The following is a 7,473-nucleotide window of genomic DNA, read 5'->3' on the forward strand; positions in this document are numbered from 1 at the left end:
TTCCCAGTTTTCTGGCAAGGAAATATATTAAACTGTGCAACTGTTTCCACCTTAAAGTCAATCAAATCCTATTGCAGCAGTGTGTTTCTTGTCCAGCCTGCTCCATCCTTTTAATTTGAAGGAGGAGGAAACTCATTTTATTTCCCACAGTGACTTCACTGTAATTTTGGTGTGTCTGGTTGCTGACCAGGGAAAAGCTTCCCAGTACAGCAAATTGAAGATTAGCACAAAATTGTGTTATGAGGAACATGTACCTTCCAGATATGTCAGGGAAATGTCAGTTCGGCTTCCTCCCATTGCCAGCCCCATAAGACAGTTTTCCATCTTTAAAGCTGATGTGAATATCACCCAGCTTTTGCATGGCCCTTACACAGTCATTGAACCATGAGAATCTTGGAAAACTCTTTGTTTTCCGAAGTGATTTGGGGTGAGGAAGATGTCCCAGACACCTGAAATTGTTGTGCCCATACATTGTGCAAACCCATCTGTTCGTGGTGGCTCTAATGCTCTTTCTTAGCTGGGTGGCATCTTAGCACAGAAGTAGTGGATGTGCACAAGTGTAAGAAAGCAAGAACACCCCAGGTTATTTATTTTTAAGATAATAGTCACAAGATGACCATATTTTGTTCTGTTGTGTTAGAAGAAACTAAAAATGGCCATTGGAAAGACACTTGGTCATAGCCCAGGTTGCCCCATAGGTGTTTCCTCAAGCTTGCACACAGCCTCCAGAACTCCCCTAAGGACTCCTGGGCAGGTACAAAGATACACAAGGATGTAACTTCATTAGGTAGCAGTTAAAAAAAGAGTAAGAGATCTGTGGAGACTTGTGTGTTCAAATAAGGGTCTGTATCTCCCTGCTTTTTCTTCTGCATAAGTGGGTTGAGATGCTTCATGCATAAATGAAGTGTTCCCAGCAGACAACTGGAAGTTTGAACCTCAGTAAATTCAAGAGAAAGTGTAATTATTGCAAGAAAGTCTGGTCTTGGGCTATTACAGCTATTAAGCAGACAGTGAATTGTCCTTTGTCCACAAAAGACTGGGATAGAAGTGTCACTTTGTGTATTTCCCAAATTAATTGCAAAGCTTATTTCAATAGCTGGTATTGTAAATTATCAAAATAAAAGGACATCTTATGGGGTTATTTTAATGTAATTAAAGTTCAGAATGACCCTGGGGCTTGTCTTTGCTAAACACGAAGAAATGTAGCACATGGGTAAACTCTGTAGTGAAATGAAATGAAAACTGCCCTTTTGTGACCTTCGGGAGTATGTTAATGTAATCCCTTACCTGCTAATGCACTTCAGATGGGTTCAGAAAGTCCTTCTCCTTTCTTCGCCTATGCAAGAAGAACTCGAATAAGGAGTTTAATATTTTTTCAATATACTATTAAACTTAAATTGCTTTTGCCTGGGAGAAAAGTAGGGAATTGTAACTAGCCTAAGGCAATCCCCCTTGTCACCTCCCTGTTACACATCACAGCCTCTCTGCATGTCTATTTTAAGACAGAATGACTTAAAAAAGGTTTTAGCAATGCTTATAGAGGTCTGATGGGGATGGACCCCACTGTTCCCATGGTAGGACCCTCCCTGGCCATCTTCCAAATTTGTCTTCGATCCAAACCTGGGCTGTCCTGTGATACAAATGGATGTTTTGCACAGCCAAGTGCCTCCTCAGCATCTAAGCAAGACTGTCGAGGCATTATATCTTTTCTGATAGCAGCATCAGAAACACACCATATATATCTAATGAAAGTTATTTGTGGCACATCTCTCAGGTAAAAGGCTGGGCTGGTTTGTGCAATCAGGCACAACACCAATTTCGCACTGATAGGTGAGGTCGTCTGAGGGAGAGGCATGAGAGAGAGATTTAAGCAGCAAGTGAAGCACTCCACGTTAGAGGTGAAATTAAAGAACCTTTCTCAAAGGTGTTATGTTCCCAAAGTGATATATATATATAAAAGCTATGGTTCCATCTGTAACGTTATGAATTGAATGTGTCTAAAATGTATGTGGGATCCTTGACTCTAAACCTGAATTAACTCTCTGAACCTCTGGCTTGCAGTGCTGGCCATGCTGTTGATGGTGATGCAGTCACCTTCAGGAGGATGAGCCATGACATCTTGAGACTCTTCAGGGGCTGTGAGCAGGCTGGGATGAGCAGCAAGCTCACATTGTCACTTTGTGACTATTCCCATCACAAACCTGTTTCCCCCAACACTGAAGAAATCTTTCGCTCTAATTAGAAGGCACCCAACTCCTTATTTACAACTCCTATGTATCTAAAAATCGGGGGCTGATTAACTCAGTAAACAATCTTGGGCACCCACTTGTCCTCACTGATAGCAAAACAGGATTTTGTTCCACTTCAAATGTGTTTGGCCCAGAAAGGGGAATTAATTTCCGCCTACAGAATGCATTGATCTTTTGCATAGCACCTGAGCAGCCCGTGGGTAATGTGGCTGTCTGCACAAGCCTAGCTCCAGGGTGAAGCCGTAATATATATAATATAATGTTGTTGCCATCCAGCAATTTGCATTTGTTCCTCCTTCATATGTAGATTTTTATTTTTAGTATATTAATACAGTTTTTGCTGCAGGGGATACAGTTATGTAAAAGAATCATTCTTTTTTTATGCCAATGTTCTATTTTTATTTTTTGTAGTACATTATTCATGCAGTACTATATATCTGAATTTTGTTCCTGACTTGAAGACTGTGACCATCTAAAGGAAGAGTCCTGTTCTTTTTTATTCTGTTCAATGCATTCTACCCACAAAGTTGTACCCAAACTTCTTGCTGTTGAGCATTAGGTGATGTGACTGGCACCTGCCATGTGCCGTTTGTTCTGTCGTGGTTCACCGAGGAAAAGCGCAGAGCAGAAAGCCTTTATTCAGGGGTGGTGGGGTTTCTTTTAAAAATGTAGAGATTGTTGCAATGTACAGGGGTTATAGAGATGTAGCTATGGCAAGATCAAGAAGCTATGCCTAGAAATTGGAGCTCTGCCCTTGGAAAGTTTGCTGTTTCACACGTGCTTTCACAGCACACATGGCCTTTTTCAGCTCATCCTCTCTACAGGCGCTGGAGAACCTTCCCTGCACAGCAGCTTGGTAAAATAACTTCTGTTTTGCCGAGGAAGTAAAGCTGGCTTCCAAGGTCTTCATCTCTAAACTTCAAAATCAAAATCCCAGCACAGATATCTTCAAGAGAAGGATTTAGATTTGGAAGATGTCTTTATATCATATAGGAAATAGAAGACCTGAGTAGAAGTATGAAGAAGGATAAGACAGATATAAGGTGTTTGCTACAGTTTACCCTGCAGAGCAGATGCTGTGTGCTAGCTGATGTTTCTGGATTAACCAGGTCATCATCCTCCATGTGAGAGGGGTGACAGCAAACACTGCTGACCAGCCTCTGACCAGCATGCTTTTCCTCTGTGCACCAGTTCTGCACCTCATTTCCTGAAGTACATCTGTTTTTCCTCCCCAGCTACCAAGTGCTCACGGTGAGATGGTGCATTTTAAGGACCAACAACACTGTGCATGTATCTCAGTTACTGAGCGCAGAGGCTGTAGGGAGGCATGGAAAAGGTCTATCTAAGGACCAGCCCTAGTGCTGGACGTGCCAGCCTCGTTTGGTATCACTGAACACTGAACTGGTCTGATAACATTATCTTCTACCAGAGTAAACGCTTAGCTTTAAACACACAAGTGATTATATGGGCTATATTTCTAGGAAAAAAGTGTGCATTTAAGTGTGGGATCAGGGCCATACTTCAGAGACAACCATGCAACTTGATAAAATACCTGAAACATTGCAAGGCTTTTAAATTAATTTTCTTGACTGCTACAGTGCTTTGGTGGGGCTGATCTTAAAAATTCTGACGGAGCTGTATGGTACCTACACTGGCTCCTCCTAAACAACAGTTGTCCTGGCCAGTAAATGAAAGTGTTGGATTTTGAATGCAGGGATCAATAATACTGCATTTTCTTAAATTTCTCATTCCTGCCAGCAATGCAAGAGAGAGTAAGACGCTCGATGGTGGAACAAGTGATCCTCTCTCCCCCTCTGCTGGAAAACCATGATATGACCTCCTGGCAGAAAAAGGATGAGATTCAAATCATCCTCATCCCTGCCCATAGCAGGGAGTTGGAACTAGATGATCTTTAGCATCCCTTCCAACCCAAACCATTCCAGGATTCTATCAGATGTTCAAGGAACCAGACTGAGGTGAGTGTCCTGGCCCTCTTGGGGACAGAGTAAGGCATAAAATCTGAGCTAAAATCCCTCCCTAGTACAAGGCTATGCCCTGCTATCCACTTTTTCCCATTTGTCTGGGTTTTGTTTTTTTCAGAGATATGGACCCTACTGCCTTTCCCCAGTGTTGTCCCACATGTGGGGCCAGTAGCTGTGACAAAAGAAAACAAGTTGTCAGACCACACCCAATCTCTAATATCATGACACTGGGCTAATGTTATCACCAATTATATCACGGGCAACACCTGAATCTAGTTGTCTTCCAGAGAAGACTGGATTGCATAAAAATTTGCCTCATCTTCACCAGTCTCACTGCCCCACCTTTCTAAAAGTCTGAAAGACTAGAAATAAATCATATTCCCAAGATCTGCTGTTGTTTCTGCTCTTTAGTAACACCTCTGTGAATTCAAAAAAAACCCAAACAACAACAACAACAACAAAATCTAAAACCAACCAAACAAACCAATCCAAACAAACAAAGAAACCCCCCCCCCCAAATTCCAAATCTATATAATAGACCTATGTTATATTACAAATCCCATCAGTCACTAGGTAGCTGAAAAGAATAATTCAGGGAAAATAAGTCTGCTGGATGCTGTGCTTGCAGCCCTTGGACTGATGCAACTACATAATACACTATTAGCACAACTGCAGGAAAAAACCATCCAAATAATGAAATTTTAAATTTTTAAACAGGCTGGAATGGTTTGTTCTGGGGAGGTTGTGCATATGTAGGGGATGTTTGGGGCTGCTACTCTCAGTAGTGCTGTTTGGTTTTATTCACATCAGGGCTGTGCCTGGGAATTCCTGTTCTGGGTCGGTGCCTCTGAGACGCAAACCCAGAGCAAACCCCATGCTTCTGCTCCAAACTGCTGCCTGTGGAATAACAGCAGAGGACAAGGTGGTCATTGTGTTTCACTGGGATGTCACTATTCCTGGCAATAGCTTGGTGGGGACCAATGGGAGGCACCAGCACTATCGGAAGAGGTGGGGTAGGAGGGGAAGGGCTAGTGAAGGGATTACCTGCATTCCCTCCAGCATTTCAGGGAGGGTGTAAAGTGTTTTGTTGTCTCTTGACATCTCTGTTTAGTTTCTCGAAGGAAATTTTTCCGTGTGGCACATTAAAAGGTGACTTATGTAGAGGAGGACCAGCTCTTTGTCATGAGGCTTTCCCCAAAAGTCCAGAGCCAGGGAAAAAAGCTGGCTTCCACCTCTGCAGTGTTTGATCTGTACAACAACACTGTGGCTACACCGTGCTCCCCGTGCAGTTAGTGCAGCCCGGAGCGATTTATGGCAGCCCTGAGGCTGCTGTCGAGGGGAGGTGAGGCTAGTGGGGTCCCACTAGGGCTAGCACTCACAAAATGCATGTTTTCAAGAAACTTCTGGCATTTTTTAAATGTTTTTAGAGTGCATATAGAGGAATCTGCCCCGTCCTTTTCCGCAGGACCATGGCTCTGAAGTCACAACCTCCTGATTCTCCAACAGTGCTTTAATTCATGGTCTGTGTTCATACCACTCATAAATCCTCTCCAGCTACCTGTACACAAAGCTGGCATTGATTTCAATCATGCTGCGACTCCAGCCCTGGCTTGGGGGAATTCCCTGCCAACTCTCAGCTCGGCAGGACCCCCCTTTCTTCTCCAAGACCACCACGCAGCAGCAGGACTTTTCATGTGGTGAGGAATGAGACTCGTGCTTCAAGTCATGTCTGACAAATAAGCCTTTCCCTGCTTCCCCCCGCCCTTTCCAATTTCTCTTCCTGTTATTTTTCATCTCTCCTCAAGTTTGGCTCTGGAAAGCAAGGTCAGGGTAGGCTGTGAGAGCATTGGTCCCACTCCTGAAGGCATTAGTGGTGCCTGGGGCGAGGCTTTGCTCAAGGCCCATGTGCGGAAGGGGATGGGACAAAGGGGAATTGCTTCAGACTGAGAGAGGGTACGTTTAGATTAGATATTAGGAAAAGATTCTTCCCTGTGAGGGTGGTGAAGCACTGGAACAGGTTGCCCAGAGAAGCTGTGGTTGCCCCATCCCTAGAAGTGTTCAAGGCCAGGTTGGATGGTGCTTTTAACAACCCGGTCTAGTGGAAGATGTCCCTGCCTGTGGCAGAAGGGCTGGAACTAGATGATTTTAAGGTTGCTCCATGGTTTTTTTCCAGGCAGCTCTTTGGGAATGATCTATAGGAGGGGTGCTATGTCTTGTTATGTGGGATTAGGGTCAACTAATGAGTATTGCTTAGGGTGCTAATGGCTTCCTGCCCACCCAAGCCCCATAGACAGCCACCTCTGAATACCAGCACCCAAGCTCTGTGCAGCAGCCATCTCTGCTTGAAGGAAAACATCAAGCACTCCTGCAGAAAGAGATGAAATAATATTTGATCAGTTATGGAGGGGAAAAAGGAAGTCCTGGGGCTCTTAGTTCTCTTCTTGCCAAGCTAACCAGCCTTGCTTTTCCTGGGAGACATGCTCTGTAAAAACATGGGCTCAATGTTTGGACAGATCCTTTCAGTGTGTTCTCCAGGGCAGAAATATCCAGTGATAGGAAAAGTCTTGTTTGCCCTAATTTAGCTGGTCTGTCCTTAGGACTTTGAGAAACAGCTCACCATGGAAAGGGTGCTTCACCAGGAAATATGTGTGGGCTTCAGCAAGGATGATTGTTTTTGCTGGACTCTGCTATCCAGAGATGAAGGAAACATTTGGTTCCTCTGGGGAAATGTCTGTTTTAATCACTCTGGCTTCTCTGTGGGGAAGAGCCTGCTGTGAGCTGGGCTGCTGCAGAAGGGTGGGTGTCACCCATGGGGAGACCTAAGAAGAGGTGGGGTAAGAATTACTGCTGGGCATGGTGGGGCTCAGTTTTGCTTGCTCCAGGTGTGAGAAGACACCTGAGAACGTGTGTGTGGGGGTTGGACCTAGGTGACCTTTAAGGTCCCTTCTTAAACCATTCTAAGATTCTATAAGCTGCCATATATATGCACATCATGTGGACACATATGTGCTGTAGGGGCACCCATGCCGAGGCCAAGTGCCATTCTTTCCCTCACAAAGCAAACCAAAGCTGATCATTCCCATTCTGAACCCATCCCAAACCTGCCACAGCGTGGGCATTTGTTGTTCAGGGAACCACGGGTCAGGTCAGGGACTGCTGGGCAGGCTCAGCCCTGCCCAGGTGAGGCTCTCCCCGCCCCGGGGGCAGACCCAGGTTTGGCTTAGGTGTGTTTAGGGCTTGCC

The sequence above is a fragment of the Pseudopipra pipra genome, chromosome 9 (assembly GCF_036250125.1).
Source record: "Pseudopipra pipra isolate bDixPip1 chromosome 9, bDixPip1.hap1, whole genome shotgun sequence".
In the NCBI taxonomy this organism is placed as follows: Eukaryota; Metazoa; Chordata; class Aves; order Passeriformes; family Pipridae; genus Pseudopipra; species Pseudopipra pipra.